Raw genomic sequence first — 13,136 nt, forward strand, 5'->3', positions numbered from 1 at the left:
AGATAAGAGAAGGAGGCCACTCGAGTTTGAGGCTGGTGACCATGTGTTCCTCAAGGTTACACCTACAATAGGTATTGGGAGAGCACTGAAGTCGAGGAAGTTGACCTCTCGATTCATCGGTCTATATCAGATTATGAGGCAAATCAGACAAATGGCGTACGAGATTGCTTTGCCACCTCACTTGGCAAATCTACATAATGTATTCCATGTATCATAGCTGAGGAAGTACGTGGCAGATCCTACTCATGTGCTGGAGCAGGACAATGTCCAGGTGCGCGAGGATCTGACTATGGGAGTTGGACCGGTCAGAATTCTAGATTCTCAAGTCAAACAACTCAGAGGGAAAGAGATTCGAACTGTGAAGGTTCTCTAGGACAAGGCAACCCAGGAGATGACTTGGGAGATGGAGGATCTCATGAGGAAGTCTTATCCACACCTGTTTGCTAGTAAGTCCTATTTTTGAGGACGAAAACTTTTCAAGGTGGGGGAAATGTAAGACCTATAAAAATTAATTAATTAAATAATTAATTAATAAATGCGGGTAGTGGGAGCCTTTATGGCATTAAATATTGTTTGATGTGACGTGGAAAAGTACTAGCTCAAATGGTTGAGAGTACTTGGTTGGATTGAGAGGACTTGGGTTCGAGTCCTATGTATGCATCTTTTGTGTTGTTTGATTTTTATTAATTTTAAATAATATGTGTGATCATTGTTGAGTGATAACATAGTTCTACAATTATCTGAATTGTCACGAAGCATGAATTGGTTGAGTGGTTGTGCATTGAGAGTAAGCAAAGGAGCTGAATTGGGTGGGAGCCAAGGGAGGAAATTGGTGATCAAGGAAGAACTCTAGAATCATCTATTTTAAAGCAAGGAATCCAAGTTAAGGGAGTTATACTGCGTTTGGCAGGTGATGAATTTTCGCCAGGCGACTCATACCATTTCAACTACATTTCTGGGTTGTTAAGGGAAACCGCCTGGCGGCACGAACGGGACCACCAGGCGACGCTTGTTGTTCAACCCAATTCTAGGTTTTTTTTTATGAAGAGCTTGGCGGTATTGATTGAACCGCCAGGCAACGCGAGCCATGAGGCTTGATTTTGATGTTTTTTCTAGATTCTGGGCAAATTTGGACTAGTAGGAAGTGTAATATGATTATTCATTAATCAAATCGAAGTGAAAACTTGTGAAATTTGGAGCGTGATAAGCATAAAAATTTGGGGAATGAGACATACTCACATTGTAGGGTTTCATAATTGGGATTTTCTATAGTGGCAGCAATCTAAGGGGAAAATGTGAATGAATTCGTGAATGGGAAGTGTTAGGAATGAATCGTAGTCCCAATAATTGGGTTCGTATCCTATGGAGTCAGAAATTGATGGAAATCAGAGTTGTTGTGAAGTGGGTAAGGTTCACAGGTGCAGGAACCGCCTGGCGGCACCCATTTGGCCGCTAGGCGCCATACTAGGCAATGCACGTGGTGTTCTATTCATGAAAAATGCTATTTTTCGTACATTTCGCGCACAGGAACCGCCGGACGGTATTTTAGTGCTGCCAGGCGCCACATCCTCAATTCTGGGCGTTAGGCGCCACCAGGTTCTTCTGGTTCGTGTAGTTTTCATAAAACTGCATTTTCCGGTTCGTTAACATGTGGTCCATAACATGTGGTTCTTTCCTTTGAACGGTGGAGATTGGATTTGGAGGTCAGTAGCTAGAGATATACGTTACTCAATATTGTTGATTTTGGAGTCGTTAAAATGCTTGAATAACCTCTTGATAAGTTCAAGTAACTCTAATGAAGCATGATTGGGTTATATGGTATGTCTCTATCAAGGCAGTTCAGTAAATACTAAGGCATGTGGCGCCTAGCGGCACAGGAAGTCCCGCCAGGCGATAGTTGCAGTGGTAGAGAAGATTAAGGCGCTTAGCGCTTGGCAGTACGTGTCCCCCGCAAGGCGATCTGGAAGCGGCAGCGCCTGGCGGTACGTGTCCCACGCCAGGCGATTTTGCTGCAGCAGATTGGTGTTATACTTGCTATGATGTGCGTGATCTACAAGGCTTCTAGAATATCTTAAAGGTCGACTTGCTAGTATTCCTTGAGTTGAGCTAGGAACGTATCCCTTGAGTTGAGCTCGGGATAGGGGTTAAGCATGTGACATTCCTCAAGTTGAGCTCGAAATGACATCCCTCGAGTTGAGCTCGGGATGGCGGATGAACACGAGGAACCCTTGAGTTGAGCTCGGGTTGGCGAGTATTGCCGGTGTGAGTGTGCTGGTTGTGGCTAGTACGGATGGGTCCAGATAGATTGTCCTCCTTAGTAGTTAGCTTACGTGTTTGGTAGTCTTGGGACGTTACGAACTATGTTCGTATTTGGGAACTCCACCTAGCGTTACGGTGTATGATCCGTCGCTATGGTTTCTACACGTGTTCTATCGGTTATGGCCGATGGGTATGGCAGCAAGACACTTTGAGGTACTCACTAGAAGATGTAGAACACTGCTAGCATGGTTGTGGCCATGTGGGAGGAAGGGAACGAGTTCCTTGATGTGCATTGATATTACATGGTTGTGGCCGTGTGGAAGGAAGGGAACGAGTTTCCTTGATGTGCATTGATATTACATGGTTGTGGCCCGGAACGAGTTCCCTGATGTGCATTGATATTACATGGTTGTGGCCATGTGGAAGAAAAGTTTCTTTTAATGTGTTTTGTTATGTGTAAATGATTGATATATGTATGTGTTGATTATATTAGCTCACCCTATCTGCTTGTGTTTGGCGATGATCGTGTACGCGGTACACGGGAGCAGATGATATTGTAGGTGGTCCTGGTGAGGCTTAGCTACGAAGCGGGGATAGCTTGTAAGTTTTATATTTTAAGTTTAAGTTTTATAACCTTGAATTGGAATAAATTGTAAAGGCTCATGGCCTGTGTGATAAATTTTCCAGATTTGTAATTATGGTTTTCTTATCTTTTGAGAACTTTAATTTTATAAATAAAGTTTTAAATTCCCTGTGTTTGGGAAATGATGTTTTATTAAATGAGGTTAATTATATTTCTTTGTTTATTATTTAAATCCGTAATATCTTGTCGGGATGTTGCATGTGGAACCACGAGTTGTGAGTTGTGGCAACAAGTGTTAACTTAAGGTCATTATCAGAGTATGTAGAACATGGATGCACATGGTGGTGGCCATGATTTCTAGTATCAGAGGATGGAGGTTCTCTGACAGGTGTGTATTTACATTGTAATGTTTATTATTGGTTTTTTCTATAAGCTCACCCTATATGCTTGTGTTTGATGATGATTGTGTAACTTGTTACACAAGAGCAGATGGTGTTTCAAGTGGAGTTGGTGAGGCATAAAGCCGGAGATGGGCTAGCATGGGAAACCTTTTAGGGATTATGTTTACTATTATGTAAACAGTTATTTATAATTAGTTATTGGAATTTGTAAAAGTTGAGTTGAACTTATGGTTTGAATTATGGCGCATTAATTAAGTTTTAAAATTTTCCGTGTTTTTGGGAAAGAGAATTATTAATTCATGAGTATTTATTCTTTATACTTTTATTTATATTTAAAATATAGTAATATCTGACCAAGATGTTACATCCTCATCAAGTTTCAATCACGCTCAATTCTACTCGAAACAATTTATCTACAACTCAAAATATTTATAGGAGATGGAAGCGAAAATCAAAAAGCTTGTTTTCGAAAAGGAGAAAGAGAAAATCTTAGGCTTGTTTTAGAGAAGGGAAGAGAAATCATAAACTCAATTAGCAGAAGTACAAAGGAAAAATTATAAGTTTCTTTGAGAGAAAGACATAATATAATAAAAATATAATGGACAAGGAGAGAAGGAAAGTGAAAAACCAAAATTACAATAAAAACAATTTAATCATTCTTGTAGTATATATAAGACTTTAATAATAAAATGATATGTTGTTATAAAATAGTCCAATGGTATTTAAATTTGAGAAGTAATATTTTTTAGAATATTTAATTTATCATATTGGTGCACTTTTACAGTAAAAATCTTAGTATAGTAAAGAGTAGAGATGGCGAATAAAGCCGCCTCCGTGGGTATTGCTCGAACCCGTCCTCGTTTTGACGGGAAATCCCTGCATTGACTGGGTATGAGTATGGGTATGGGGAATCCCCGATTTTTTCGATTGGGTATGGGGATAAGTATGGGGATGTACATATCCCCGCAATAATGCCTGTCCCGGCCATATCTTTGTCCCCGTTTAAATTATTAAAATATTCACAATTAATTAAGTAACACACACACACACACACACACACACACACACATATATATATATATATATATATATATATATATATATATATATATATATTGATTGTCATGATACTCATTCGCATCTCCACTATATTTTTCATCTTATCATAACCTTTATGTAATTATGTTAAAATGATGTATGTCAATTAAAACTTTTTTATGTCTCACATTTGAATATTTCTATTATTTGTTAACATTTTTATTTATTGTATATTTTCCTTTCACATGATAATGTTTAATACTCTCAGTTTAAGTGTTTAATAGCATAAACCTTTCATTTAATAGTTGATATAAAAGAAATTATTTTTTATTATTAATTTTTTGTTTCATTTAAAGAACTCTTTTGTTTCATTAAAATAATCTTTGTTATTTCTCAACCATTGAGTATATATGTTGATATTTGAAAAGTTTTCTTAGATCTCTAAGGTATTTTTCATCTTATCATACCCTTAATTATACATTTATTTTCCTTTGTTCGATTTCTTTCAATAGTCTCTCAAATTGTTTCTGAGACACACATTTATTAATTTTTTAATATTTTTATTTATTGTTTATTTTCGTCATTTAGAATTCTATTTCGATATATTTTATCTAATTATTTTTTATTTTCTAACTTATTATCAATCATACTGTAATCTTTTCATTTTAATTGTATAAATAACTTTATTTACTATAATATAAAAATTTAACGTAATTGTCATAAATATTTTCTTATCACCATCCAACATATATTAGAGTTCAAAAGATACAAGATTTATGTTAAAATTTTATTATTATGTTTATTATTTGTTCTTTTGCGCCATTTTGATCAAGTCATGTATTATAACTTTTACTAGTGTATAAAAAGAGATTCATTAGAATTTAAAAAATTAAAGTAAACAAGTATTAAAAATATATTTTAATTTGAATATTTGTTTTCCTTTTATATTTTTTTAAATAATTTAAAATTTTATTCATTAATGTTTGTATATTTAATAAATGTTTTGATTCACATAAATTTTATTTGAAATTCTAATATAAAATGTAAACAATTATAATTTATTTCAAAGTGTATTTGATATCGAAGAAACAATCATCCTCCTAATATTGAATATTTGATAGTATTATGTTTATTTTACCGTAATTTTTTATTATTTTATAACAATGAATTAAAATTAATATTGAAGTATTAAGAAAATGGGTACGGGTATGGGTACGAGATTATACCCGTTATCCGGTGGGGATGGGGATGAGACAAAAGTTTGATACCCGTTGGATTTGGGTACGGGGATGGGGATGAATTTTTTCTACGAAAATGGGTATGGGATAGCGAAACCCATCCCGCCCCGTTACCATCCCTAGTAAAGAGGCACTATTTTCTCATAGCCTTCTTGGTATTGATAGATTTGTGCCGTAAAAATACAATTACATTAAAGAGGTAATAATATCTCAATGGTCCTAACAGCAATGGCGGAGCATAGAAGGAGCTTGGAGGGGTCATAGCCCCCCCAAAGATTTTTGATTTTTTTTTTAAATATATACATTTTGAAATTTTTCAAAATTTTTTAAATTATAGGTAGTATATTTTATAAATTGATGAAAACTTTTTATTTCTTTTATAAAATACAGCCAATTAATGTTAATAGATAATAAAGCATAAAATTTAATATATAAAGAATAAAAATATTTAGGTTTAATTAATCTTTTCGTCACTATTTTCATCTAAAAATATCAAGTTGGTTCTCAAGTTTTTTCTAGTCTCAATTTGGTCATGACTTTTGAAAAATTGATGCAATTTGGTTATTCTCATTAAATTTGTTAAAGCGGATTAAAGATTTCATCAAGATTGATAGTGAGAGTATGTTAATTACACCAACAAAACAAACTATCTTTATGTGCAACTTTAAGTTTAATGAAAAAATATTGATTTATTTCAAGAAATTTAATTAAAATAACCAAATTGCATCATTTTTTCAAAATTCAGAACCAAATTGAAACTAAACAAAATTGGAGGACCAACTTAAAATATTTGACCTAAAAAATATAAAAAAATAATAATTAAACCAAATATTTATTAAGATATGTTTTATGTCATTTCTTGTTGTCTTGTTAGTTTTACAAAAATTGTACTTATCTTTCACTCTCATATTTTATTTTTTAAGAAAAAGTAATTATTTTTTCTCTCATTTCTCATTTGTCTTATTTCTTTTTCGAAGAAAAGAAAAGTAATTCACTTTTATTTTACTTGATAATGAAATATTAATTTAATAGCTAATATTGTTTTTTTTTTATCTCATGAGCCTTTGGTATATTCATTTTTTATGAATATAAAAGAAAAAAACAATGTATTATGTGTTTTTTCATAACCGATTTTTAATTGTTACTTAACTATACTATATTTTTTCTTTAATATTTACACTTCTCAATTTTTTTAGTAAGTTATGATAAATTATTTTTAATATTATTTTAAAAATAGGTATATTGATGAAGAATAAAAGAATATATTCATTATTCAAAAATGATAAAAGTGAAATTATTTGTGAAGATGAAAACAAGATATATTATATTTTTCACAACATTAAACTAAGGATCAAATTATTCAGTTAGAGGAACCAATTTTTAAAACATTATACTAATGATCCAATAATTTAATGATGAAAGAATTATACTATTTGGCCCCTCCAAAACTTGTGGTTAAGATCCGCCACTGCCTAACAGAACCATTCAATTTTGGAAGTAGCAGCAAATCTTCTATGATTTTGCATAGAATTAGTTGTTAATTGGTACTAATGAACTCAGTGGGATACTTGATTACCTATAATAGAGGGTTATTTTTTCTCTCAAGTAGGCTATATTTCTTGAGAGTTAATTTTTCTACCAAACATATTCTTTTCACATTTCATAGATATTCTGTTTGGACCTTTTTTATTTAAGCATTAATGAGGATTTGTGTAATTACAAATATCTCTTCCCTTGCGTTCCTTTGAGTTTCACTACATCTTGTTGGTAGAGGAGAGAATAAATATAAAACTAATATGCACTAATATGAATGGATTTGCGCACACTAAGTGTTTGTATTAAAAGATGAAGTATTATTGAGTAAAACAACTATTACAACAACTAGAGGTAACTCTTATATATAAAGTTTACTAGGAAAACAGAAAAACAACATAATATACCAAAAATTGAATTATCATAGAATACAACATTCTCCCTTAATTCAATTTCCCAAACTAACAACACCTAGTTCACTCCTTAACATTTCAGTCAATGGAAATTGGAAGATGGAAAATTTGTTTAAGTGGGTGAATTGTGTGATCCCAATACGATATTTAAATTGGTTTTAAAAATATCTACAACCTGGATACATAATGTTCAACTTAACTCCTCACATATTAATTTCTGACTCCTCAATTACATATGACTTGAGTATTTTGTCAATTGCCAAGTAAGAAAGCACCCACGTCAGTCAATGAAAATTGGAATATGGAAAATTTGTTTAAGTGGGTGAATTGTGTAATCCCAATACGATATTTAATTTAATTTTAAAAATATTTGGAACCTGGAAACATAATGTCCAACTAAACTCCCCACATATTAATTCTTAAGTCCCAGTAACGTATGACTCGACTATTTTGTCAATTGTCAAGTAAGAAAGCACCCACGTCAATGAATGGAGATTGAATGATGGAAAATTTGTTTAAGTGGGTGAATTGTGTGATCCCAATACGATATTTAAATTAGTTTTCTAAATATCTGCAACCGAGAAACATAATGTTCAAATTAACTCCCCAGATATTAATTCCTAACTCCCCACTTTAGTATGACTTGAGTATTTTGTCAATTGTCAAGTAAGAAAGCACTCACGTCAGTGAATGGAGATTGACTTATGGAAAATTTGTTTAAGTAGGAGAATTGTGAGATCCCAATACGATGTTTAAATTAGTTTTAAAAATATTTGCAACTGGGAAACATAATGTTCAACTTAACTCCCCACATAGTAATTCCCTACTCCCCAGTTACGTACGATTGGAGTATTTTGTCAATTGTCAAGTAATAAAGCACCCACGTCAGTCAATGGAAATTGGAAAATGGAAAATTTGTTTAAGTGAGTGAATAATGTGAACCCAATACCATATTTAAATTAGTTCTAAAAAATCTGCAACCTCGAAACATAATATCCAACTTCACTCCCCACTTACGGATGACATGCAGATTTTGATAATTTCAAACATTCAACAAAGAACAAGGGTCAGTGTTTTGGTCATGCATTTTGGTAGATAGAAAATTTGTGATAGTTACTGCATTGCTTGATGAAAAATGAATTTTGTACCTTTTTAAATATCTGCGACCTCGGAACATAATTTCCAACTTCACTCCCCACATATTAATGGTTCACTCCCCACTTACGAATAACTTAGGGATTTTGATAATTTTAAAAAACCACAAATATCCACCGTGGTCAATATTCAGTGTTTTGGTGACTACATGGTGTCATCAAATTACCGCAATTATATTTCTTTACAACCTGCAAGTACAGTCTACATTTTCTACCAGTACTCCCCACATGTTAATGCTTTACTCCCCAAATATGGAAGATTTGACGACTTGAACAATTTGAAAGAGCCACAAACACCCATGACGGTGAATATTCAATGTTTATTAAATGGACATTGAATGGTGCAAAATGTGTGTAAGTGATTGCATTATGTTATCACATAACCATATTTCAGTTCTTGTAAATTCTGCAACTTCGCTCCATAATTTGTAACTTGACTGCCTACATATGTAGTCTTTACTCCCCACTTACAGATGACATGACAAATATAAAAATTTGAAACTGCCACAGACACCAGTTTACTCAACAACCAATTTAAATATTAAATGACATACAATAGCAATAATAGCACCGATAAGAGCTATAATGGGCTCAAAGAAGGGTACAATGGTACGATGGGCACGATGAAATGGTTGTCGTCGACGACTTCTGCTACGCCATGTCTCCGGTAACCCACCTAAACGACTGCAATGCGTTGAACTTTCCACCACTAGTCTGCAGTGTGTCAAACTTTCCACCACTAGTCTGCAGTACTTCACTTCTCTCACTCCTCGCGGTCTTCAATGGTTGTTCCTCTCTTCTTCCTTTGTAGCACTCCTTTTCTCTCCGTTTCTTTCTCCACCACTGTCTAAACTCTCTCTATATTTTGGTGTCTCGCTATCTTTTACTTTCTGCCCCCAATGCTCCAAGGGATTACTGTTTTTCGCTCTCTCTATGTGTCTCTAGTACTCTAGCGACTCCAGTGTGGGAGCTTACTTTTCTCTCTTTCTCTCTCTCTCTCTCTCTCTTTCACTTCTCTGTCATTTTCGTTCTCCCTTTCTCTCTCCAATTCACTTCTCCATTTCAGTTTGGAAACAAAACAATGTCGCACATGTAAACTTTCACTTAGTAAAGCTTTTTGTAATAAAAATTTTAAAAGCCTGGTACCATGTCAGATTTGTCAAAATCTTGTCAAAAAATTTTGTTGAAATATCATTTTCATAAAAAAATATCTCAAACATGCTTGCTATAACTATACCAAAATATGTTTTTCATATACTTCTAGTGATCAAAATTAAGAAAAGTCAAATATAAGGAAAAAAACAAATTACTTTTTTATATTAGCATTGAAAAGTACACCAAAATAAGTTATAAGAAGCAAGTTTGGTAAGTTAGGTCATGTGCAATGTAATGTTCAATCTTGTGTTAAGTTTGGTAAGTTTTGTAAGTTCACACAAATATATGCAGCCTATCGCTTTCAGAAAGGTTAAATGTGTCATCAGCACATGTCAGGTCTCATGAAGAGTGACATTCAATCGTGTGTGTTCACAATAAAGGATTGACTCCACTATTTGTTTAAAACTGATGCACAAATATTTGCATTACATCCCTTTCAAAAAAACCTAAATGAGTCATCAATGTGTCAGGTCTCATGCAATGTAACGTTCAATCTTGTGTGTTCACTAGAGGGATTTAATCTCCACTATTAGTTTAAAGTTGATGCATTAATCTATGGAATTCATCGCTTTCAACAAGGAAAAATAATTCATAATTCTATGTTAGGTATAGTGTAGTGTAATGTTAAATCTTGTGCGTCTCTATTTCGACATATTTAGTCTTCACCATTAGTTTAAAGATGGTTAAAAATCTATGTAGTCCATCACTTTCAAAAAAAATGTTGGATAGGTCATCAATGCATTTTAAGTCTCATGCAATGTCACGTTCAATCTTGTACAATCATTTGTACAAATTCAATCTCCACCATGTAGATGGAGGAAATGAACAATGACATGTGTATGGCTAGCTAGGCTTATTTTCCTGACCTCACTCTAGAATAAAAAGCAATGTGAATGTGAATGTTTTTTTCTTTGACTTCATACTAGGAAAAAAACATCTACCATCTTTTTTCAAACAAATTTGTAATTTAATCTTTAATTATTCTTTTGGCTTAAATATACATTTAGTCCTTATTTTTGTCAAAATTATTCAATTTGGTCCATATTTTCGTTGTTTGTTCAATTTGGTCTTCATTTTTGTAAAATCGCATTCAATCGAGTCCTTTTGGCAAACGGTGTTAAAATTGTTAACGGAACAGTGACACGGTGGAACTGTTTGGGTTACGTGTCAGATTTTTTGCAGTGACGTTGGCACAATGAAATTTTATGGTCGTTGTAGGTTTAAAAGTTAGTGAAATTGATTTGGGAAAGAAATTAGAGTTTGAGAGGTTTGAAGCAAAATTGTGGCCAGCAAGAAACTTGTGCACAATCCAGTTGGTGATTCTGAATTCGTGTTTAAGAGGTATGTCTCCTCACCATTCGTCTTCCTCCTCTTGCTGTAATAGTTGGGGGCAACCAAATTGCGGTGGGTCTCATATTCGTGGTTCCAAGGATATGGGTTTAATCCCTATTTGCAAATGTGGAGAAGTTGCAGTGCTTCGAGTGACAAGAACTTTGAATGAACCTGGTTGACGCTTTAATCTCAAATGACAACCTCCAAGCGCAATCTCGAAGCTTCAATCGTAAATCACTCTCCAAGCGCAATTTCTCCTATTCGCTAACCCTAATTGATGAACAACAAACTCCACCACCCAAGAACCCTAACTTTCCCCTTTCTCACCAACCCTAATTTTTCCCTATCTCTCGAGCTCTCGAATGCACTATTTCAGTTTTTCACTCAACGACAACTCTCGCTGCAGTAAACCCTCAATTCAAACTTTTTAATTTTTTTCATTTTACCATGTTTTATCTTTTTACGTAATTCAAACTTTTTTCCCCAATTTCTTTTTAACGAAACATTGTGCCAACGTGTGCCATCATGTATTCAAAATTTTGACACGTAACCCAAACAGTTACACCGTGTCACTGTGCCGTTAATTATTTAACACCGTTTGTCAAAAGGACCCGATTGAATGCGATTTTACAAAAATGAGGACCAAATTAAACAAACAACGAAAATAAGGACCAAATTGAATAATTTTGACAAAAACAAGAACCAAATGTATATTTAAGCCTATTCTTTTATAGTGATCTTCCATTGATACTTTTTTATTTGTATAGGTACAACTTGGACAATCTGTAATTTATTTGTTAAAAGTTGTTGCAAACGTAAAAAAAAAATTAAAATTATCTACAAATAATTACATACGGATTTTAATCGATATAAATTAAGTTTTACATACAGATTTTGTATACAAATTTATTTTCATAGATAAAATCTTATTACATACAGATTTTTTTTTATGTAACAACAAACTAATTTTTTCCTATTTTTTCGTAAGTAAAATCCATATTTAAATCAAATTAGAACTTTCATACAAAGTAAAATCCACATTTAAATCAAATTAGACATTTCATATAAGATTTTAATAAATCAAGTGTCTTATATTTTTTTTTTTGTTAGTAATCTTTCATTTTGAGAAGCCATTGAAGCATCTGTTCTACGTCGTCATTCAACTCGCGTCTTGCTCATGTTGTTCTTGCTCATTTCGCTGCCTGATGCTGCTCATTTCGTGTCGTCCTCGTCAAGTTAAATCGACCAAAAGTATAAAGTAAATAGATAAACTTGGAAGTGAGAGGTTTGTGAGCGTCGTGGGCACTCTCCAGCAGCTGTTTTCGTCGGAAGGTGGCAGCATCTCCCCCATCGTGAAGTTGATGCTTCTCCGCTCTCTCTCAAGAAGTCGCCAAAATGAACATGTCCTTTGTAAGGTCTCTCTCACTTTCTTTGTCTATTAGGGTTTTACTCTAGTTTTCGACTTTGGCTCATGTGACAGTGGCATGTCCATTCCAAAACGTGAGTCCTCTGTCACCATTCACCATCGTGAAGGAGATTTGGACTCATAGGGTTCAGTTATGAAACACAACTACAACGAGGAAGAGGTGAGCGTCTACGTCGTGCAGCTATCAGCCCCTGAGGATGAAGGTTCTGCCATGGTCCAACTCTTCATCCATGTCAACGCCTCTAAACCCTCATGGAAGACATTCTATATGTTTCGTTGAGGCCTAAGCTCCAAGACTCTAGGCTACCACTTCATTCCTTGGCAATACATTGGCCTTGTTTTCGCGTCAGTACTCCTTCCTCCATTTTTCTTTCTTCTTCTCAATTTTGTTTGGGGTTTATGTTTGTGTAGGTTTGGAGATTGGGAGTTTTTGTATACTGTTAATCAATTATAAATTATTTGTATTCGGTCTTTTAAAATCTTATGAAATAAACTTGGTAGTTCCCATTAATTATTTGCAGAGAAGTTTTCTCTCTGGATGGTTAGTTTCATGAAGAAGATTAAACTCTGGTTCTATTACTATTTTTTATTCTTTTACTATTCT

This window comes from Vigna unguiculata, chromosome 6 (genome assembly GCF_004118075.2).
Source record: "Vigna unguiculata cultivar IT97K-499-35 chromosome 6, ASM411807v1, whole genome shotgun sequence".
NCBI classification, from domain to species: domain Eukaryota; kingdom Viridiplantae; phylum Streptophyta; class Magnoliopsida; order Fabales; family Fabaceae; genus Vigna; species Vigna unguiculata.